The sequence below is a fragment of the Arachis ipaensis genome, chromosome B10 (assembly GCF_059453495.1).
Source record: "Arachis ipaensis isolate K30076 ecotype BB chromosome B10, ASM5945349v1, whole genome shotgun sequence".
In the NCBI taxonomy this organism is placed as follows: Eukaryota; Viridiplantae; Streptophyta; class Magnoliopsida; order Fabales; family Fabaceae; genus Arachis; species Arachis ipaensis.
The window spans coordinates 88,717,564-88,742,305 of NC_142435.1; the positions used below are offsets into that span (position 1 = coordinate 88,717,564).

At 38.0% G+C, this 24,742-nt stretch overlaps 2 non-coding genes across 2 annotated transcripts; both read left to right on the forward strand.

Moving 5' to 3' along the window:
- Window positions 1–3,229: 3,229 nt before the first annotated feature.
- LOC148580793 (small nucleolar RNA R71) lies at window positions 3,230–3,337 on the forward strand. The gene has a single exon (XR_015895515.1). It is a non-coding gene; the product is annotated as a small nucleolar RNA R71 (small nucleolar RNA).
- Window positions 3,338–22,564: 19,227 nt separating this feature from the next.
- Window positions 22,565–22,672, forward strand: LOC148580794 (small nucleolar RNA R71). Its single transcript, XR_015899144.1, has one exon. It is a non-coding gene; the product is annotated as a small nucleolar RNA R71 (small nucleolar RNA).
- The last annotated feature ends 2,070 nt before the right edge of the window (window positions 22,673–24,742 follow it).

Sequence of the window (24,742 nt, forward strand, 5' to 3'; positions counted from 1 at the left end):
GGAAGTTCTATCCTTGTTGGAATCTTCTCAAGTGTAATGTAAAGTGGTTGTTGTTTTCACTTAGTTAACCCTTACTGAGTAAAGGAAAGTCAGGTGATTGAACTGATTCTTATCCACAGATCCTAGTCCTTTCCCTTGGGAAGGTCTAGCATTAGTAGACACAGAATTAGCCAACAATGTTCAGTTTAACCAAGCACTTGAGCATTCCAACTCAAGCATCTCTTCTTAATCAACCCCTATATCAAGTAGAAAATCTACTCCATTGACATAGAATTAATATTCATAAAAATATAAGAAGACATAACAAATAAAATAAAATAGAGAATTAAAATAAATTAAAATTAAAAATAACTCTATATATTAATAAATTCAAAATGCAACATACTTAATTGAATAGGGTCAATGAGCAATGAATAAAAGTAAAGGAATAAGGAAACAAACTAAAGTAATGTCTTTACGGAGGTAATGATTCTTCAGCATCCAAAATTCCAAAGCAAAAGCATAAACTATCAATGTAAAGCTAATCTAGATTCAGATCTAAAACTAAGAGTAATCCTAATCTCAATGTATCTGAATGTGTGTGGATGCCTCTTGAGTTTTTGCATGTTCCCTTGTTTAGTCTGTGTTTCTGGGCTGAAAACTGGGTAAAAATGCGGCCCGAAATCGTCTTCAGTGTATTCTGTAATTTCTGCGGATCGCGCAAGTCACGCGTAAGCGTCGTCGACGAGTTCGCATCATTCAGCGATTTTCCTTGTCACGCGTTCGCGTCGTTCGTGCAGACTTCAATCCATGCGTTCGCATCAGGCACACATTCGCGTCGCTGCAATTTCTTCTTTTCGCGCGCTCGCGTCATTGTTCGCTGGTCATCTCCTTGGTTTCTTGTGTTCCTTCCATTTTTGCAAGCTTCCTCTCCATTCTCTAAGCCATTCCTGCCCTATGAAGCCTGAAACACTTAACACATGGATCACGGCATCGAATGGGATAAAGGAGAGTTAAAATACATAATTAAAAGATCTCTAGGAAGGAAGTTTTCAACCATGGAATAATTTTGGGAAGGAATTGTAATATCATGCTAATCATATGAATAAGTGGGTAAAGACTTGATAAAACCACTTAATTAAACATAATATAAATCATAAAATAATGGTTTATCATGGACAGAGGAGAGTTAGTCCTTCAATTGAATGAGGAATACCTTGTGTTTAAGGCTCAAGGATCTTTTTCTGTAACCATGGAGAGGAAGCATGAAAAGCTTCTCCCAGTACAGAGTCAAACAGAGCCTCCACACTCAACTTCTTACTTTGGTGTTGGGAGGCCATCATCAAGCTTTGAGTCTCTCTGAAGCTCTCTAAGAGCTCACTGTCAAGCTATTGACATTAAAAAAACGCTTGTTGGGAGGCAACCCAATGTTATTTAATTATATTTATTTATATTCCATTGTCATTTTATGTTTTCTTTAGGTTGATGATCATGTGAAGTCATAAAAACAGCTATAGAATTAAAGCAAAATAAAAAAGAGCATCAAAAATAGCACACCCTGGAGGACAGGCTTACTGGCGTTTAAACGCCAGTAAGGATAGCAGAATAGGCGTTTAACACCCAGTGGTGCACAAAATTATGATCATCAACAATGGCGCCAAAGACTTGGTGCTCTAAAACGTGAATCACACTTTGTCACAACTTCGCACAACTAACCAGCAAGTGCACTGGGTCGTCCAAGTAATAAACCTTACGTGAGTAAGGGTCGAGCCCGCGGAGATTGTCGGCTTGAAGTAAGCTATGGTCACATTGTAAATCTCAGTCAGGCGGATTCAAATGGTTATAGAGTTTTAATAATTAAAGGATAAATAAAACGTAAAATAAAGATAGAGATACTTATGTAATTCATTGGTGAGAATTTCAGATAAGCATATAGAGATGTAAAGGCCTTCAACCTTTACTAGCACGTCCTCTACTTGTCTGCCATCTCTAAAGAGATTCTGGCAGCTTGCACCTCAAAGATCCCAAGTTTCTCCATTACAGAGAGTGGCATTAAGTTTATTCCTGACCCCAGGTCACACAGAGCCTTCTCAAAGGTCATGGTGCCTATGTTACAGGGAATTAAGAATTTACCAGGATCCTGTTTCTTTTGAGATTTTTGACTATCCAATGCATTCAGTTTATTGGTGAGCAAGGGAGGTTCATCTTCCCAAGTCTCATTACCAAATAATTTGGTATTCAGCTTCATGATTGCACCAAGATACTTTGCAACTTGCTCATCAGTGACGTCTTCATTCTCTTCAGAAGAAGAATACTCATCAGGGCTCATGAAGGGCAGAAGGAGGTTCAATGGAATCTCTATGGTCTCTAGATGAGCATCAGATTCCTTTGGTTCCTCAAAGGGAAACTCCTTATTGGTCACTGAATGTCCCAGGAGGTCTTCCTCACTAGGATTCACGTCCTCATTCTCCCTTGTAGGTTCAGCCATGATGGTCAAATCAATGGCCTTGCACTCTCTCTTTGGATTTTCTTCTGTATTGCTTGGGAGAGTACTAGGAGGAGTTTTAGAGACCCTTTTACTAAGCTGGCCCACTTGTGCCTCAAAATTTCTAATGGAGGACCTTATTTCATTCATGAAACTTAAAGTGGCCTTAGATATATCAGAGACTATATTTGCTAAGCTAGATAGATTCTGCTCAGAATTCTCTGTCTGTTGCTGAGTGGATGATGGAAAAGGCTTGATATTGCTAAACCTTTTTCTTCCACCATTATTAAAGCCTTGTTGAGGCTTTTGTTGATCCTTCCATGAGAAATTTGGATGATTTCTCCATGAGGGATTATAGGTGTTTCCATAGGGTTTACCCATGTAATTCACCTCTGTTATTGCAGGGTTCTCAGGATCATAAGCTTCTTCTTCAGAAGATGCCTCTATAGTACTGTTGGATGATTCCTTCAATCCATTCAGACTCTGAGAGATCATATTGACTTGCTGAGTCAATATTTTATTCTGAGCCAATATGGCATTCAGAGTATCAATTTCAAGAACTCCCTTCCTCAGAGGCGTCCCATTACTCACAGGATTCCTTTCAGAAGTGTACATGAACTGGTTATTTGCAACCATGTCAATGAGTTCCTGAGCTTCTGCAGGTGTTTTCTTTAGGTGAATGGATCCACCTGCAGAATGGTCCAGTGACATCTTTGATAGCTCAGACAGACCATCATAGAATATATCCAGGATGGTCCATTCTGAAAGCATGTCAGAAGGACACTTTTTGGTCAGTTCCTTGTATCTCTCCCAAGCTTCATAGCGGGATTCACCTTCTTTCTGTTTGAAGGTTTGAACATCCACTCTAAGCTTACTAAGCTTTTGAGGAGGAATGAACTTGGCTAAGAAAGCCATGACCAACTTATCCCAAGAGTTCAGGCTATCTTTAGGTTGAGAATCCAACCATATTCTAGCTCTGTCTCTTACAGCAAACGGGAAAAGCATAAGTCTGTAGACCTCGGAATCAACCCCATTGGTCTTAACAGTGTCACAGATCTGGAAGAATTCAGTTAAGAAGTGAAAAGGATCTTCTGATGGAAGTCCATGAAACTTGCAGTTCTGTTGCATCAGAGAAACTAATTGAGGCTTTGGCTCAAAATTGTTTGCTCCAATGGCAGGGATTGAGATTCTTCTTCCATGTAAATTGGAATTTGGTGCAGTAAAATCACTAAACATCTTCCTTGCATTGTTATTATTTTCAGCCATGTCTCCTTCTTTTTCGAAAATTTCTGTCAGATTTTCTCCAGAGAGTTGTGCTTTAGCTTTCCTTAGCTTCCTCTTCAGAGTCCTTTCAGGTTCAGGATCAGCCTTAACAAGAATGTTCTTATCCTTGCTCCTGCTCATATGAAAAAGAAGAGAACACAAAAGAAAATATGGAATCCTCTATGTCACAATATAGAGATTCCTTATGTAAGTATAAAAAGAGAAGAGTAGCAAAAAAAAAGATAAGAATCCAAACACAAGGGAGAGGAATGGGTTCGAATTCTTGAGTGAAAGAGGGGTGTTAGTAGATGAATAAATAAACAGAAGGGGATGAGAGATGAGACAATTCAAAAATTAAATAAAATAAAATAAAAATATTTTTGTTTTTAATTTAAAATCACAGTTAGAATTCGAAAATTAAAAAGAAAATGAAATTAAATTAAATTTAAAATAATTAATTAATTAAAAAGGAATTTTAAAAAAGAGGAAGGTGATTTTCGAAAATTAGAGAGAGAGAGGTAGTTAGGTAGTTTTGAAAACGATAAGAATCAAACAAAAAGTTAAGTGGTTAATTGAAAAAGATTTGAAAATCAAATTTTGAAAAGATAAGAAGTTAGAAAAGAAGTTAGAAAAGATTTTGAAATTAATTCTGAAAAAGATGTGATTGAAACTTATTTTGAAAAAGAAATTTAAAAAGATTTGATTTTGAAAATTAAAGTTGATTACTTGAGTAACAAGAAACAAAAAGATATGAATTTAAAATTTAAAGATTGAACCTTTCTTAATAGGCAAGTAACAGACTTAAAATTTTTGAATCAATCACATTAATTGTTAGTAAAGGTTTTGAAATTATGAAAGAAAATAAAAAAAGATTTTTGAAAATCAATTTGAAATTTTCGAAAATCATAAAAGAAAAATGAAAAAGATTTGATTTTTGAAAAATATTTGAAAAAGATAGAATTTTTAAATTGAAAATTTGATTTGACTCATAAGAAACAATTAAATTTAAAAACTTTTGACTAAATCAAATCAAATTTTCGAAAGTTTTTGAGAGAAAAAGGGAAAGATATTTTTTTGATTTTTGAATTTTAATGAAGAAAGAGAAAAACATAAAATTGATGCAAAACATAAAAATTTTTGGATTAAAATAAAAGATGCATGCAAGAACACTATGAATGTCAAGATGAACACCAAGAACACTTTGAATGTCAAGATGAACATCAAGAACTTATTTTTTAAAATTTTTAAGAAAAGAAAAATATGCAAGACACCAAACTTAGAAATTTTTAATGTTGAGACATTAATAATTCAAAAATGCATATGAGAAATAAGAAAAGACACAAAACAAGAAAATATGAAGATCAAACAAGAAGACTTACCAAGAACAACTTGAAGATCATGAAGAACACCATGCATGAGTTTTCAAAAATTTTAATGGAATTCAAAATATGCAATTGACACCAAACTTAAAAATTGACACAAGACTCAAACAAGAAACATCAAATATTTTTGGTTTTATGATTTTATTAATTTTTTTATTTTTTTCGAAAATTAATTCTGAAAAAGAAAATAAGGATTTCGAAAATTTTTAATAGGAATTCCAGGAATCTTGCAATGTTAGTCTAAAGCTCCAGTCCAGGAATTAGACATGACTCACTAGCCAGCCAAGCTTTCAGTGAAAGCTCCAGTCCAAAATACTAGACATGGCCAATGGCCAGCCAAGCTTCAGCATACATAATTCAAGCATGTGAGGAGGAAGCCTCAGTCCAAAAGAATTTTGACATGGCTTTAGAGCCAGCCAGGCTTCAACATTTCCCAGGAAATTCCAGAATTCCTTCTAAAAAAATTCTGAAGAACATAGAATAATTTAATAAATTTTTTTCTTTTTGTATTTTTGAAATTTTTTTTTTCAAAAATAAGAAGTAAAAAGCTTTAAATTAAAATAAAATTACCTAATCTGAGCAACAAGATGAACCGTCAGTTGTCCAAACTCGAACAATCCCCGGCAACGGCGCCAAAAACTTGGTGTTGTTGCCGGACCAAAAATTTGGCACTGTTATTGCTCGAAACAAATGCGAAATTGTTGTTCGTTCCCTCCCCAGCAATGGTGCCAAAAACTTGGTGCACGAAATTGTAATCATCAACAATGGCGCCAAAGACTTGGTGCTCTCAAACGTGAATCACACTTTGTCATAACTTCGCACAACTAACCAGCAAGTGCACTGGGTCGTCCAAGTAATAAACCTTACATGAGTAAGGGTCGATCCCACGGAGATTGTCGGCTTGAAGCAAGCTATGGTCACCTTGTAAATCTCAGTCAGGCGAATTCAAATGGTTATAGAGTTTTAATAATTAAAGGATAAATAAAACATAAAATAAAGATAGAGATACTTATGTAATTCATTGGTGAGAATTTCAGATAAGCGTATAGAGATGCTTTCATTCCTCCTGAACCTCTGGTTTCCTGCTGTCTTCATCCAATCATTCCTACTCCTTTTCATGACAAGCTATATATTGGGCATCACCGTTGTCAATGGCTACATCCCGTCCTCTCTATGAAAATGGTCCAATGCACTGTCACTGCATGGCTAATCATCTGTCAGTTCTCGATCATACTGGAATAGGATTTACTATTCTTTTGCGTCTGTCACTACACCGAGCACTTGCGAGTTTGAAGCTCATCACAGCCATCCCTTCCCGGATCCTACTCGGAATACCACAGACAAGGTTTAGACTTTCCGGATCTCAGGAATGGCCGTCCATGGGTTCTAACTTATACCACGAAGACTCTAATATCTCGGACTCGGTCCCCTGTATTAGATATCTAAGAGATACTCATTCTATCTTATCTTCATGTAGAACGGAAGTGGTTGTCAGGCACGTGTTCATAAGTGAGAATGGTGATGAGCGTCACATAATCATCACATTCATCATGTTCTTGGGTGCGAATGAATATCTTAGAATAGGAGTAAGCTTGAATTGAATAGAAAAATAATAGTACTTTGCATTAATACTCAAGGAACAGCAAAGCTCCACACCTTAATCTATGGTGTGTAGAAACTCTACCGTTGAAAATACATAAGTGATAATGGTCCAGGAATGGCCGAATGGCCAGCCCCCATAAAGGTCTAAGATAGCATAAAATTGATCAAAGATAGATCCGAAGATGTAAATACAATAGTAAAAAGTTCTATTTATACTAAACTAGTTACTAGGGTTTACAGAAATAAGTAAATGATGCAGAAATCCACTCCCGGGCCTACTTAGTGTGTGCTTGGGCTAAGCATTAAGCTTTCATGTGTAGAGACTCTTTTTGGAGTTAAACGCCAGTTTGTAACATGTTTCTGGCGTTTAACTCTGCTTTGCAACCTGTTTCTGGCGTTTGACTACAGAATAGGGTAGAGAGCTGGATTTGAACGCCAGTTTTCATCATCTAAACTCAGGAAAAGTATGGACTATTATATATTGCTAGAAAGACCTGGATGTCTACTTTCCAACGCAATTGAGAGCGCGCCATTTGGAGTTCTGTAGCTCCAGAAAATCCATTTTGAGTGCAGGGAGGTCAAAATCCAACAGCATCTGCAGTCCTTCTTCAGCCTCTGAATGTGATTTTTGCTCAAGTCCCTCAATTTCAGCCAGAAAGTACCTGAAATCAAAGAAAAATACACAAATTCTTAGTAAAATCCAAAAATGTGATTTTTATTTAAAAACTAATAAAAATATACTAAAAACTAACTAAATCTTACTAAAAACTATGTAAAAACAATGCCAAAAAGCGTATAAATTATCCGCTCATCACTCAGCCTTGCAGCATTCTGGGCGTTAAACGCCAGAATGGGCAGCACTCTGGGTGTTTAATGCCAGAAAAGGGTGTCTGGCGTCTGGCTGGCGTTAAACGCCAGAAATGGCAGACAGACTAGCATTTAACGCCAGAAAGGGGCAGCAGACTGGCGTTTAACGCCAAAAAAGGTAGAAGAGCTGGCGTTTAACGCTAGAATTGGCACACTGAGGGTGTTTGAATGCCAGAATGGTGCAGGGAGCAGAATTCCTTGACACCTCAGGATCTGTGGATCCCACAGGATCCCCACCTACCCCACCTCTTCTTCTCTCCTCTTCACACCTTTCCATAACACTCTTCCCCAAATATCCTTGACCAATCCCATCAATACCTCTTCCCCAAACACCATTCACCTATCAAATCCTACCCTCTTCCCCATATTCTCTTCACCACTCACATGCATCCATCATAAACCCCACCTACCTCACCATTCAAATTCAAACCATTTCCCTCCCAAACCCACCCATTCTCACACGAATTCCCTCTCTCTCCTACCCTATAAATACCCCTCATTACTACCTTCACTTTCACACATTACAAACAATTCTTTCCCCCCTTGGCCAAAACCAACACTACCCTCCATCTCCTCTATTTCTTCTTCTTCTACTCCTTTCATTCTTCTTTTGCTCGAGGACGAACTAACATTTTAAGTTTGGTGTGGAAAAAGCATTGCTTTTTCATTTTTCCATAACCACTAATGGCACCTAAGGCTGGAAAAACCTCTAGAAAGAGGAAAGAGAAGGTAGTTGCTTCCAACTTCGAGTCATGGGAGATGGAGAAATTCATCTCAAAAACCCAACACTAGAAAAAGGATGGAGCAAACAAGAGAGCCCACTCATGGACCTCAACAAGAGCATGAGGAAATTCCTCATCAAGAAATCCCTGAGATACCTCAAGGGATGCACTTTCTTCCATACAATTATTGGGAGCAACTCAACACCTCTTTAGGAAATTTGAGTTCCAACATGGAGCAACTAAGGATGGAGCACCAAGAGCACTCCATTATCCTTAATGAAATCAGAGAGGACCAAAAGGCCATGAGAGAGGAACAACAAAGGCAAGGAAGAGACATAGAGGAGTTCAAACACTCAATAAGATCTTCAAGAGGAAGAACTAGCCGCCATCACTAACGTGGACCCGTTCTTTAATTTCCTTGTTCTTATTTTTCTGTTTTTCGAATTCTATGCTTTATGTTTTGTCTATGTTTTTGTCTTTATTACATGATCATTAGTGTCTAGTGTCTATGTCTTAAAGCTATGAATGTCCTATGAATCCTTCACATTTCTTAAATGAAAAATGTTTTTAATTGCAAAAGAACAAGAAGTGCATGAATTTCAAATTTTATCTTGAAATTAGCTTAATTATTTTGAAGTGGTGGCAATACTTTTTGTTTTCTGAATGAATGCTTGAACAGTGCATATTTTTGAATTTGTTGTTTATGAATGTTAAAATTGTTGGCTCTTGAAAGAATAATGAAAAAAGAGAAATATTATTGATAATCTGAAAAATCATAAAATTAATTCTTGAAGCAAGAAAAAGCAGTGAAAAGCAAAAGCTTGCAAAAAAATTATGAAAAAAAAGAAAGAAAAAGAAAAAGCAAGCAGAAAAAGCCAATAACCCTTTAAACCAAAAGGCAAGGGTAAAAAGGATCTAAGGCTTTGAGCATTAATGGATAGGAGGGCCCAAAGGAATAAAATCCTGGCCTAAGCAGCTAAATCAAGCTGTCCCTAACCATGTGCTTGTGGCGTGAAGGTGTCAAGTGAAAAGCTTGAGACTGAGCGGTTAAAGTCGTGGTCCAAAGTAAAAAGAGTGTGCTTAAGAGCTTTGGGCACCTCTAACTGAGGACTCTAGCAAAGCTGAGTCACAATCTGAAAAGGTTCACCCAGTTATGTGTCTGTGGCATTTATGTATCCGGTGGTAATACTGGAAAACAAAAAGCTTAGGGTCACAACCAAGACTCATAAAGTAGCTATGTTCAAGAATCAACATACTGAACTAAGAGAATCAATAACACTATCCGAATTCTAAGTTCCTATGGATGCCAATCATTCTGAACTTCAAAGGGTAAAGTGAGATGCCAAAACTGTTCAGAAGCAAAAAGGCTACTAGCCCCGCTCATCTAATTGGAACTAAGTTCATTGATAAGTTTGGAATTTGTTGTATTTTCTCTTCTTTTTATCCTATTTTTTTTAGTTGCTTGGGGACAAGCAACAATTTAAGTTTGGTGTTGTGATGAGCGGATAATTTATACCCTTTTTGGCATTATTTTTGCATAGTTGTTAGTATGTTTTAGTTACTTTTTATTATATTTTTATTAGTTTTTATAAAAAAATCACATTTCTGGACTTTACTATGAGTTTGTGTATTTTTCTGTAATTTCAGGTATTTTCTTGCTGAAATTGAGGGAACTGAGCAAAAATCTGTTTCAGAGGTTGAAAAAGGACTGCAGATGCTGTTGGATTCTGACCCTCCTGCACTCGAAGTGGATTTTCTGGAGCTACAGAAGCCCAATTGGCGCGCTTTAAATTGCGTTGGAAAGTAGACATACTGGGCTTTCCAGAAATATATAATAGTCCATACTTTTTCGAGATTTGATGGCCCAAACTGGCGTCCAAATCCAGCCTAAAACTTTCTGGCGTAAACCGCCCAAACTGGCACCAAAATTGGAGTTAAACGCCCAAACTGGCACCCAAGCTGGCGTTTAACTCCAGGAACAGCCTATGCACGTGAAAGCTTCAATGCTCAGTCCAAGCACACACCAAGTTGGCCCCGAAAGTGGATTTCTGCACTATCTGTACTTAGTTACTTATTTTCTGTAATCCCTAGTAACTAGTTTAGTATAAATAGCACTTTTTACTATTGTATTCGCATCTAGTTTATGCCATATTTCACGTTTGGAGGCTGGCCTCACGGCCATGCCTAGACTTTTTTCTCTTATGTATTTTCAACGGTGGTGTTTCTACACCCCATAGATTAAGGTGTGGAGCTCTGTTGTTCTTCATGAATTAATGCAAGTACTATTGTTTTTCTTTTAATTCACGCCTACTTCTTCTCCAAGATATACTCTCGTACTCAATTTAATTAAGTCAGAATAAAGGGGTGACCCGTGACAATCACCCAATCTTCGTTACTCGCTTAGCCAAGATCCGCGTGGCTAACAACCACAAAGCGGTCTACATGATGTTCAATGTAGTCATTGGACGACAGCCAGAGTATATTCTCTTGGATATCTAATACACGGACCGAGTCTGTGAGATTAGTATCTTCGTGGTATAGGCTAGAAACATTGGTAGCATTCCTGGGATCCGGAAAGTCTAAACCTTGTCTGTGGTATTTCGAGTAGGATCCGGGAAGGGATGACTGTGACGAGCTTCAAACCTGCGAATGTTGGGCACAGTGACAGTGTGCAAAAGGATCAATGGATTCTATTCTGACGCTAGCAGGAACCGACAGATGATTAGCCATGCGGTAGCTGTGCCAGGTATTTTTCATCTGAGATGAGAAATCCGACAGTTGATTAGCCATGCAGAAACCGTGGAGGATCATTTTCACTGAGATGATCTTACAGCTTGCCATGGAAAGGAGCACGCATGATTGGAAGAAGACAATAGGAAAGCAAAGATTCAGAAGCAACAAAGCATCTCTAAACGCTTATCTGAAATTCCCACCAATGAATCACATAAGTACCTTTATTTTATTTTATGTTTTATTTATATTTTAATTATCAAAACCTCATAACCAATTGAATCCGCCTAACTGAGATTTGCAAGATGACCATAGCTTGCTTCAAGCCGACAATCTCCGTGGGATCGACCCTTACTCACGTAAGGTTTATTACTTGGATGACCCAGTGCACTTGCTGGTTAGTTGTGCGGAGATGTGAAAAGTGTGAATCATCATTTCCCACTACCATTCACCCAAACCACACAATTTCTCAACCAAGAGTGAGAAAAACTATGGAAAAACCTAACCAAGCATTTTGTCAAACACTTGGTGGGCATGTAAAGAAAGCATGATTAAATGACAAGGAATAATAAATGCTACAACTACCAAGCAAGGAGAATAAAGATAGCAACTCAATAAAGCAATAAATGACATGAAAACATAAATTGAATTAAATGTAAATTTAAGTGACAAGAGTGTGCATAAACATAAAAGACAACTAAAATGAGAAATTAACAAGATAAACAAGGAAATTAAGATAATAGAACCAAGAAAGGTAGAAGAAACTAGATTAAAACAAGAATTAAAAGTAGCAATTACAAGGAAATTAAACTAAAAACCCTAAGTTCTAGAGAGAGGGGGGAGCTTCTCTCTCTAGAAAATGAACTACATGACTAAAATCTAACCCTAATTTCTCCCCCCTTCACATGGAATGAGGCCTTGCTTGATATAGGAAGAATCAGCTTCAGAGAGTCCCAAAACTGCCTCTAGAGGCCCAAAAATCGCCCCCAGCGATTTCCATTAAGTGAGTCACGTGATGGCACCGACGCGTACGCGTGGGTCACGCATACGCGTTGCCGAACTTGTGCGTGTGTGCGTACGCACACATCACTGTGCGCACGCACGGAAGCTGAATCTTCCAAAACTCATTTCTTCATGCTTTCTCCCTTTTTGCATGCTTTTCCATCACTTCTTCCATCCATATTAGCCTTGTAATCCTGAAATTACTCATCAAACACATCAAGGCATCAAATAGAATAAAAGTGGAATAAAATTAGCTATTTTAAGGTCTAAAAAGCAAGTTTTCATAATTAAGCACAAATTTAGGGAGAATTACAAAATTATGCTATTTAAAGGAATAAGTGTAGAAAAGGTTAATAAAATCCACCAAAATAGAGCAAATAAATATCATGAAATGTGGATTCATCAGCCAGCCATACCATATACAGTGAATCGTGTCCTATCTCTAGAGCATGTAGAGCTTATTCAAGAGAGGACAGGAAGAAAATTCACTGTAAGGAGCAAAAATCTGAGTCCATTCTCACCTCCGTAAGGAGCTAACCGTCGAGCTAGTGACGTTAAAAGAGCGCTTGTTGGGAGTCAACCCTACCTTAATTAATTATTTATTTCCTGTTATTTTGTTTTGTTTTTCTTTTAGGGTCATGATTATATGTAGCATTCAGAACAGAGATAAAATTTCACAGCAGTGAAAACAGAACACTCTGGATGGAGTGTTAAAGTTGAACGCGTGCCAGGGTATCCCTGCTAGGCATTCAACACCCATCATGGGCAGCATTGCTGGTGTTGAACCCTAGCCAGGGAGCAGCCCTTGGGCGTTCAAACGCCAGTGCAGAGAAGCAGGGAATTTGGATTCCCTAGCCTTTCAGGACCTGTGCGTCCCACAACATCTTTCACCTACCCTACCTACCGCACTTACTTTCACACTTGCCCATACTCACTTCCCTATAAACCCTAGCCCAATCACAACCATACCATTTTCCCAAACCATCATAACTCCCACCTACCCCCACCCACCTCAAAATCAAATTTCCCACCCAAAGCCCACCCTTTGGCCGAAACCTAACCTACCCCCATCCTATAAATACCCTTTTCTATAACGCTTCATACACACACCTCTCATACACTCTTAATACTCACAAGGCCGAGCCCTCTCTCTCCCTCTATATCCCTCTATTTACTTCTTTTTCTACTCCATTCCTCTCTTTCCCTTATTTTTGCTTTAGGACGAGCAAAGTTTTAAGTTTGGTTTGGGAAAAGCATAGCTTTTTCTTTCCATTACCATTCATGGCACCCAAGGTTAGAGTCTCCTCTAGAAAGAGGACAGGAAAGGCAGTAGCCAATCCCTCTGAATCTTGGGAGATGGAGAGATTCATCACCAAAGCCCACCAAGACCACTTCTATAAAGTAGTGGGTGAGAAGAAAGTGATCCCCGAGGTCCCTTTCATGCTCAAGAAGAATGAGTATCCGAAAATCCAAAGAGAGATCTGGAGAAGAGGTTGGAAATTCCTAACCAATCCTATTCAGGATGCTGGGATTCTTATGGTGTAGGAGTTCTATGCTAATGCATGGGTTACTAAAAACCATGACACTAGTGTGAACCCAAATCCAAGGAATTAGATCACCATGGTCTGAGGAAGAATCTTAGATTTCAGCCCGGAAAGTGTGAGGTTGGCATTCAACTTGCCTCTAATGCAAGGAGATCCTCATCCTTAGACTAGGAGAGTTAACTTTGATCAGAGACTGGATCAAGTGCTTTAATATATCTGTGTGGAAGGAGCACAGTGGAAAAGGGATTCCTAAGGCAAGCCCATTCAACTAAAAAGGGTTGACCTTAAGCCCTGATAAAGAGAATTTATCGTCGATCTAGATTTTCACAAAATAGAATCTCTTCGTTGCTAGTATAGTCTAAATCAACAATTAACTCCCTAATCAAATTTTAATTCAAGGAATTGTCACAATTCAAAGCAAATATAAATTGAGAGTATTTAGACCCCCGGGTCGTCTTCCCTAGGAGTTGCAATTAGGTGTTCAATCATTGGCTATGGGGATTTGGGGTCTTGATAATAAGGGACAAGAAATTAAAATGGAAAGTAATTAAATGGTAAGCAATTAAAGCAATAAAAAGGAAATTAAATGGTAAAAAGGCCTCTTGGTAGGAATTGGGGAATTAGGTATTCATATTCTAGTTATGGACCACAAACATGATAATTGTGTGGAATTAATCCCAATTAGTCAATTCTAACATCGAGAATTAGTCAAAAGGGCATAATTGATCCCAATTCACAAGTCCTTACTAACTCTATTAATGGAAGGCTTAGTGTTAGTGGAAACTAAATCAATTAACAATCCTCACAGAATGTGGAATGGACATCTACAACTCAAGTTCACCCAATCACCCAATTTCCCAACCAAGAGTGTGAAAACTAGGCAAAAATCCAACCAAGCGTTTTATCAAACACTTGGAAGGCATGAAAAGAAAGCATAATAAAATAACAAAAAATAATAAATTCTACAAGTACCAAGCAAGGAAAGTAAGAATAACAAGTGAATTAAGCAATAAAGGAACACAAAATATAAATTGCATTAAAAGGAAATCAAAATAACAAGGGTGCTCATAAACATAAAAAGTAGCCAAAATGAGAAATTAACAAGATAAACTAAGGAAATTAAGACGATAGAACAAAGAAAGGTAGACAAAAATTAAAAAGAGAAATTACAAAGAAATCAAACTATAAACCCTAATTTATAGAGAGAAGGTGGAACTTCTCTCCCTAGAAAATGACCTACATGATGCTAAACTAACTCTAATTTTCCCCTTTTCACATGGAGTGAGGTCCCCTTTGATATAGCAAGAATCAGCTTCAGAAAGTCCCAAAACTAGGCTCTGGCGGCCCAGAAATCGCCTCCAGCGATTTACATTAAGTGAGTCACGTGCCGGGACTTATGCGTACGCACAAGTATGTGCGTACGCACACATACTGATTTTCTTCTTGTATGCACACACAGGATATTGTGCGTACGCACACGTGGCTTTGTGATTCTTGTGCGTACGCACAGTGGGTTGTGTGCACGCACACTCCAATGTGTGCTTCTCCTTTGTTTTCTTCATGTTTTCTCCCTCTTGCATGCTCTTCTGCCTTCTTTACCAAGCCATTCCTACCTTCTAGATCTGAAATTACTCACAAATAACATCAAGGTATCGAATGGAATGTAAATAGAATAAAATTGATTAAATTAAGCACAAAAGAGTATATTTTCACAATTAGGCTCAATTAAGGGAGAGAACATAAAAGTATGCCATTTGGATGAATAAATGTGGGTTTAAGGTATGAAATTCGCTCAAATCAAACCAAAATATATCGTCAAATATGGATTCATCAATTCCCCACACTCAAACAATAGCATGTCCTCATGCTAATCACAATCAAAGGAGAAGGATAAGGAGGGAAGCAATTTATTAAATGCAACTACTTATATGCATGCAATTATACTAAATGCTATCTATCTATATCTATACTATGGCTCATATTGAGTTTGGCAAAAACAAACAATAGAATCTCAATCAATCCAAAACATGTCTTAGGGCCAAGGTGAGAAAACATAGTAACATGACCAATGTTAAAAGAATTGATTTGAAGTTTTCAAAAATTACTTTCAACAACTTTCAAGAAGACACAATATGAGAGATGAAATCATAGAATTAAGCGATCGAACCCCTCACCGGATGTGTATACACTCTAGTCGCACAATGTTTAGGGCTTAATCACTCAATCCTCTTTTAATCATGTTTTTCAAAGATTTGCAAGTCATCTAACAATCAACTAATACTTGATGAATGAATGTGAATATCATGAGGTCTTTGGAGGGTTGTAATGGGGCTAGGGTAGTAAGGGTAGTGGTGCGCAGAAATTGTGATTACACTTTGATTATGTAAAAATCATTGCTCTTTCTTTCCCTGGCAATGGCACCAAAAACATGATGCCAATACCATGGTTCACAACTTCGCACAACAAACCAGCAAGTGCACTGGGTCGTCCAAGTAATACCTTACGTGAGTAAGGGTCGAATCCCACGGAGATTGTTGGTATGAAGCAAGCTATGGTCACGTAAATCTCAGTCAGGCGGATATAAAATAGTAATGGGGTTTTCGAAATTAATTAATTAAATAAGGATAGAAATACTTATGTAAATCATTGGTGAGAATTTCAGATAAGCGTGTAGAGATGCTTTCGTTCCTCTGAACCTCTGCTTTCCTGCTGTCTTCATCCAATCAATCTTACTCCTTTCTATGGCTGGCTTTATGTAAGGATGTCACCGGTGCCAATGGCTACTTTCGATCTCTCTCGAGAAAATGGTCCAAATGCTCTGTCACAGCACGGCTAATCGTCTGGAGGCATCACCCTTGTCGTTGGTTGCATCCTATTCCTCTCTGTGAAAATGGTCCGATGCGCTGTCACTGCATGGCTAATCATCTTGGAGGTTCTCGATCATACTAGAATAGGATTTACTATCCTTTTGCGTCTGTCACTACGCCCAGCACTCACGAGTTTTGAGTACGTCACAGTCATTCAATCCCAGAGTCCTACTCGGAATACCACGGACAAAGTTTAGACTTTCCGGACTCTCATGAATTCCGCCATCAATCTAGCTTATACCACGAAGATTCTAATTAAGAGATCTAAGAGATACTCATTCAATCTAATGTAGAACGGAAGTGGTTTTCAGGCACGTGTTCATAGGGAATGATGATGATTGTCACGTTCATCACATTCAGGTTGAAGTGCGAATGAATATCTTAGAAGCGGAATAAGTTGAATTGAATAGAAAAACAGTAGTACTTTGCATTAATCTTTGAGGAACAGCAGAGCTCCACACCTTAATCTATGGAGTGTAGAAACTCTACCATATGAAAATACATAAGTGAATAAAGGGTAAGCATGCCCGAATGGCCAGCCTCCCATGGAGGTCTAGAGATCTAAAAATGATCAAAAGATGATTCCAAAGATGTCAAATACAATAGTAAAATGTCCTTTTTATAATAAACTAGCTACTAGGGTTTACAAAAGTAAGTAATTGATGCATAAATCCACTTCCGGGGACCACTTGGTGTGTGCTTGGGCTGAGCTTGAGTGTTACACGTGCAGAGGCTCTTTCTGGAGTTGAACGCCAGCTTTTGTGCCAGTTTGGGCGTTGAACTCCACTTTGCAACTTGTTTCAGGCGCTGGACGCCAGAATTAGGTAGAGAGCTGGCGTTGAACGCTAGTTTTCATCGTCTAAACTTGGGCAAAGTATGGACTATTATACATCGCTGGAATGCCCTGGATGTCTACTTTCCAACGCAATTGGACGCGCGCCATTTTGAGTTCTGTAGCTCTAGAAAATCCATTTTGAGTGCAGGGAGGTCAGAATCCAACAGCATCAGCAGTCCTTCTTCAACCTCTGAATCTGATTTTCGCTCAAGTCCCTCAATTTCAGCCAGAAAATACCTGAAATCATAGAAAAATACACAAACTCATAGTAAAGTCCAGAAATGTGGATTTAACATAAAAAATAATGAAAACATCCCTAAAAGTAACTAGATCCTACTAAAAATATACTAAAAACAATGCCAAAAAGCGTATAAATTATCCGCTCATCACAACACCAAACTTAAATTGTTGCTTGTCCCCAAGCAACTGAAAATCAAATAGGATAAAAAGAAGAGAATATACTATGAATTCCAAACTATCAATGAAACATAGCTCCAATCAGATGAGCGGGACTTGTAGCTTTTTGCCTCTTGAATAGTTTTGGCATCTCACTTTATCCATTGAAGTTTAGAATGATTGGCATCTATAGGAATTCAGAGTTCAGATAGTGTTATTGATTCTCCTAGTTCAGTATGATGATTCTTGAACACAGCTATTTTATGAGTCTTGGCCGTGGCCATAAGCACTTTGTTTTCCAGTATTACCACCGGATACATAAATGCCACAGACATATAACTGGGTGAACCTTTTCAGATTGTGACTCAGCTTTGCTAAAGTCCCCAATTAGAGGTGTCCAGGGTTCTTAAGCACACTATTTTTTTTTTTGCTTTGGACCTTGACTTTAACCGCTCAGTCTCAAGTTTTCACTTGATACCTTCACGCCACAAGCACATGGTTAGGGAGAGCTTGGTTTAGCCGCTTAGGCTAGGATTTTATTCCTTTAGGCCCTCCTATCCACTGATGCTCAAAGCCTTGGGATCCTTTTTATTTGCCCTTGCCTTTTGGTTTTAAGGGTTACTGGCTTTTTCTGCTTGCTTTTCTTTTTCTTTCTATTTTTTTTTGCCTATTTTTTTTTCTGCAAGCTTTGTTCTTTGCTGCTTTTTCTTGCTTCAAGAATCATTTTTATGATTTTTCAGATTATCAAATAACATGTCTCCTTGTCATCATTCTTTCAAGAGCCAACATATTTAACATTCTTAAACAACAACTTCAAAAGACATATGCACTGTTCAAGCATACATTCAGAAAACAATAAGCATTGTCACCACATCAATATAATTAAGCTAAGTTCAAGGATAAATTCAAAACTCATGTACTTCTTGTTCTTTTGAATTAAAACATTTTTCATTTAAGAGAGGTGATGGATTCATAGGACATTCATAACTTTAAGACATAGTTACTAACTACTAATGATCATGTAATGAAGACACAAACATAGATAAGCACATAACATAGAAAACGAAAAATAGAAGAAATAAGAACAAGGAATGAATCCACCTTAGTGATGGTGGCGTTTCCTTCTTGAGGAACCAATGATGTCCTTGAGCTCTTCTATGTCTCTTCCTTGTCTTTGTTGCTCCTCCCTCATTGCTTTTTGATCTTCTCTTATTTCATGAAGGATGATGGAGTGCTCTTGATGTTCCACCCTTAGTTGTCCCATATTGGAACTCAATTCTCCTAGGGAGATGTTGATTTGCTCCCAATAGTTTTGTGGAGGAAAATGCATTTGAGGCATCTCCGGGATCTCATGGTGATGAGCTTCATACGCCTCTTGAGCTCCATGAATGGGCTCTCTTGCTTGCTCCATCTTTTTCTTAGTGATGGGCTTGTCCCCTTTAATGAGGATATCTCCCTCTATGTCAACCCCAGCCGAATTGCATAGGTGGCAAATGAGGTGAGGAAAGGCTAACCTTGCCATAGTGGAGGACTTGTCAGCCACCTTGTAGAGTTCTTGAGGTATAATCTCATGAACTTCCACCTCTTCTCCAATCATGATGCTATGGATCATGATAGCCCAGTCTATAGTAACTTCAGACCGGTTGCTAGTGGGAATGATTGAGCATTGAATGAACTCCAACCATCCTCTAGCTACAGGCTTAAGGTCCAGTCTTCTTAGTTGAACCGGTTTGCCTTTTGAGTCAATCTTCCATTGAGCTCCTTCTACACATATGTCCATGAGGACTTGGTCCAACCTTTGATCAAAGTTGACTCTCCTTGTATAGGGGCGTGCGTTCTCTTCCATGTTTGGCAAGTTAAATGCCAACCTCACATTTTCTGGACTAAAATCTAAGTATTTCCCCCGAACCATTGTAACATGCATTGGCAAACAACTCTTGAACCATTAGGATGCCGACTTGTTGGATGGGATTTGTTAGAACTTCCCAACCTCTTCTTTGAATTTCATGTCGGATCTTTGGATACTCATTTTTTTGAGTTTGAAAGGGACCTCGGGGATCACCTTCTTCTTGGCCACAATATCATAGAAGTGGTCTTGATGGGCTTTGGAGATGAACCTTTCCATCTTCCATGACTCGGAGGTGGAAGCTTTTGTCTTCCCTTTCCCTTTTCTAGAGGATTCTCCGGTCTTAGGTGCCATCAATGGTAATGGAAAAACAAAAAGTTTATGCTTTACCACACCAAACTTAGAATATTGCTCGCCCTCGAGCAAGAGAAGAAAGAATAGATGAAGAAGAAGAAGAAAATATGGAGAAGAGGGGGGAGGTGTGTTTCGGCCAAGAAGAGAAGAAAAGGTTGTGTTGTGTGAAAATGAAGAAGAATGGAAGGCTCTTTATAGGGAAGGGAGGGGGGTTAAGTTCGGTCATTTAGGGTGGGTTTGGGTGGGAAATTGATTTTGAATTTTGAAGGTAGGTGGATTTTATGAGGTAGGTTTATGGGGAAGAGTGGATGGATGTGAGTGGTGAAGGGTTAATAGGGAAGAGAGATGGAGGTGATAGGTGAAGGGTTTTGGGGAAGAGTGTTTATTGGGAATGGAGGATGATTGAGAAGGGAGAAGAGAGTGAGTGGAAGTAGGTGGGGATCCTGTGGGGTCCACAGATCCTGAGATGATCCTGTAGGGTCCACAGATCCTGAGGTGTTCAAGGATTTACAACCTTGTACCAAATTAGGCATGTAAAATGCCCTTGCACACAACTCTGGGCGTTCAGCGCCAGGTTGGTGCCCATTTTGGGCGTTCAACGCCCATTTGTTGCCCATTTCTGGCGTTGAACGCCAGAACCATGCTTGTTCTGGGCGTTCAGCGCCAGCTCCTCTCCAGGGTGCAATTCTGGCATTCAGCGCCCAGATGATGCCCATTTTGGGCGTTCAACGCCCAGACACTGCCCATTTTGGGCGTTCAGCGCCAGAACCATGCTCTGTTCTGGCGTTGAACGCTAGGCAGGTGCTTCCTCCAGGGTGTGATTTTTCTTTTGCTGTTTTTGATTCCGTTTTCAATTTTTATATTTATTTTGTGACTCCACATGATCATGAACCTATAAAGACATATAACTAAGAAAAATATAGTTAGATAAATAAAAATTGGGTTGCCTCCCAACAAGCGCTTCTTTAATGTCAACAGCTTGACAGTGGGCTCTCATGGAGCCTCACAGATGTTCAGAGCATTGTTGAGACTCTCCAACACCAAACTTAGAGTTTGGATATGGGAGTTCAACACCAAACTTAGAGTTTGGTTGTGGCCTCCCAACACCAAACTTAGAGTTTGACTGTGGGGGCTTTGGTTGACTCTGCTTTGAGAGAAGCTTTTTATGCTTCCTCTCTATGGATGCAGAGAGAGATCCTTGAGTTGTAAACACAAGGTTATCCTTATTTAATTGAAGGATCAATTCTCCTCTGTCCACATCAATCACAGCTCTTGCTGTGGCTAGGAAAGGTCTTCCTAGGATGATGGATTCATCATCTTCCTTTCCAGTATCCAAGACTATGAAATCAGTAGGGATGTAAAGGCCTTCAACCTTTACCAACACGTCCTCTACTTGTCCATAAGCCTGTTTTCTTGAATTGTCTGCCATCTCTAATGAGATTTTAGCAGCTTGCACCCCATAGATTCCCAGTTTCTCTATTACAGAGAGAGGCATGAGGTTTATTCCTGAACCAAGGTCACACAGAGCCTTAAAGATCATGGTGCCTATGGTACAAGGTATTATGAACTTTCCAGGATCTTGTCTTTTCTGAGGCAATGTCAGTTGATCCAGATCACTTAGTTCATTGGTGAACAAGGGAGGTTCATCTTCCCAAGTTTCAATACCAAATAATTTGGCATTCAACTTCATGATTGCACCAAGAAACTTGGTAGTTTGCTCTTCAGTGACATCCTCATTCTCTTCAGAAGAGGAATACTCATCAGAGCTCATGAATGGCATAAGGAGGTTCAATGGAATCTCTATGGTCTCTAGATGAGTCTTAGATTCCTTTGGTTCCTCAGAGGGAAACTCCTTATTGATCACTGGACGTCCCAGGAGGTCTTCCCCCGTGGGATTCACGTCCTCCTCTCCCTCTTTGGGTTCGGCCATTTTGGTTATGTCAATGGCCTTGCACTCTCCTTTTGGAATTTTCTTCTGTATTGCTTGGGAGAGTACTAGGAGGGATTTCAGTGATCCTTTTACTCAGCTGGCCCACTTGTGCTTCCAAATTTCTGATGGAGGATCTTGTTTCATTCATGAAACTCACAGTGGCCTTAGATAGATCAGAGACTAGATTTGCTAAGCTAGATGGATTATGCTCAGAATTCTCTATCTGTTACTGAGTGGATGATGGAAAAGGCTTGCTATTGCTAAACCTGTTTCTTCTACCATTATTAAAGCCTTGTTAAGGCTTTTGATCCTTCCATGAGAAATTTGGATGATTTCTCCATGATGGATTATAGGTGTTTTCATAAGGTTCACCCATGTAATTTACCTCTGCTATTGCAGGGTTCTCAGGATCATAAGCTTCTTGTTCAGAAGATGACTTTTGAGTACTGTTGGATGCAGCTTGCATTCCATTCAGACTTTGAGAAATCATATTGACTTGCTGAGTCAATATTTTGTTCTGAGCCAATATGGCATTCAGAGTATCAATTTCAAGAAATACCTTCTTCATAGGCATCCCAGTACTCACAGGGTTCCTCTCAGAAGTGTACATGAACTAGTTATTAGCAACCATGTCAATGAGTTCTTGAGCTTCTGCAGGCGTTTTCTTTAGGTGAATGGATCCACCTGCAGAAGTATCCAATGACATCTTTGATAGCTCAGATAAACCATCAAAGAATATATCCAGGATGGTCCATTCTGAAAGCATGTCAGAAGGACACTTTTTGGTCAGCTGCTTGTATCTTTCCCAAGCTTCATAGAGGGATTCACCTTCTTTCTGTCTGAAGGTTTGAACATCCGCTCTAAGCTTGCTCAGCTTTTGAGGAGGAAAGAACTTGGCTAAGAAAGCCGTGACCAGCTTATCCCAAGAGTTCAGGCTGTCTTTGGGTTGAGAGTCCAACCATATTCTAGCTCTGTCTCTTATAGCAAAAGGGAAAAGCATGAGCCTGTAGACTTCAGGATCTACTCCATTAGTCTTAACAGTATCACAGATCTGCAAGAATTCAGTTAAGAACTGAAAAGGATCTTCAGATGGAAGTCCATGAAACTTGCAGTTCTGCTGCATCAGAGAAACTAGCTGAGGTTTCAGCTCAAAATTGTTTGCTCCAATGGTAGGAATGGAGATGCTTCTTCCATGTAAATTGGAATTAGGTGCAGTAAAGTCACCAAGCATTCTCCTTGCATTATTATTGTTGGTTTCGGCTGCCATCTCCTTTACTTGTTCGAAATTTTCAATAAGGTTGTCTCTGGATTGTTGTAATTTAGCTTCTCTTAGTTTTCTCTTCAGAGTCCTTTCAGGTTCTGGATCAGCTTCAACAAGAATGCCTTTTTCCTTGTTCCTGCTCATAAGAAAGAGAAGAAAACAAGAAAAGAAGAGGAATCCTCTATGTCACAGTAAAAAGGTTCCATATTGTTAGTAGAAGAAAAGAAGAAGAGAAAAATCTGAACTCAGAAAGAGAGAGAGAGAGGGTTCGGGTGTTTGGTGGGTGAGGGAGAGATGTTAGTAGAGGAATAAATAAATAGAATAAGATGAGAGAGGGAAAATTTCGAAAATAATTTTTGAAAAAGAGTTAGTGATTTTTGAAAATAGTTTTTGAAAAAGGTTAGTAATTTTCGAAAATAAAAAATCAAAAATTAAAATAATTAGTTAATTAAAAAGAATTTTTGAAGAAGAGGGAAGATATTTTCGAAAATTAGAGGAGAGAGTTAGTTAGGTAGTTTTGAAAAAGATAAGAAACAAACAAAAAGTTAGTTAGTTAGTTGAAACAAATTTTGAAAAGATAAGAAGTTAAGAAGTTAGAAAAGATATTTTGAAATCAATTTTTTGAAAAAGATAAGATAAGAAGATATTTTTGAAAAGATATGATAGAAATTAGTTTTTGAGAAAGATTTGAATTTTAAAATCACAATTAATGACTTGATTCACAAGAAATCATAAGATATGATTCTAGAACTTAAAGTTTGAATCTTTCTTAACAAGTAAGTAACAAACTTGAAATTTTTGAATCAAAACATTAATTGACGATGTTATTTTTGAAATTTAGGTGATAAAGATAAGAAAAAGGTTTTTGAAAAATATTTTCTAAAATTTTCGAAAATAACTAAAAAAAATGAAAAAGATTTGATTTTTGAAAAAGATTTTGAAAAAGAGAAGATTTTTAAAATGAAAATTTGATTTGACTCATAAAAACAATTGAATTTTTAAAAATTTTTTAAAAAGTCAACTCAAATTTTCAAATTTTTAAGAGAGAAAAAGGGGAAGATATTTTTTTGATTTTTGAATTTTTAATGATGAGAGAGAAAAACACTAAAAATGCTCAATGCATGGAATTTTTAGATCAAAACAATGAATGCATGCAAGAATGCTATGAATGTCAAGATGAACACCAAGAACACTATGAAGATCATGATGAACATCAAGAACACATTTTTGAAAAATTTTTAATGCAAAGAAAACATGCAAGACACCAAACTTAGAATTCTTTAATGCTTAGACACTAAGAATTCAAGAATGCATATGAAAAACAAGAAAAGACACAAAACATGCAAATGCAAAGATCAAACAAGAAGACTTACCAAGAACAACTTGAAGATCATGAAGAACACTATGAATGCATGAATTTTCGAAAAATGCAATATGAATATGCAATTGACACCAAACTTATAACATGATACATGACTCAAACAAGAAACACAATATTTTTTATTTTTATGATTTTATGAATTTTTTTTTGTATTTTCTTTTAATTTTTTCGAAAATCATTTTGAAAAAGAAAAATAAGGATTCCAAAATTTTTAATATGAATTCCAGGAATCTTATGCTCTTTAGTCTAAAGCTCCAATCAAAGGGTCAGGTATGGCTTAAAAGCCAGCCAAGCTT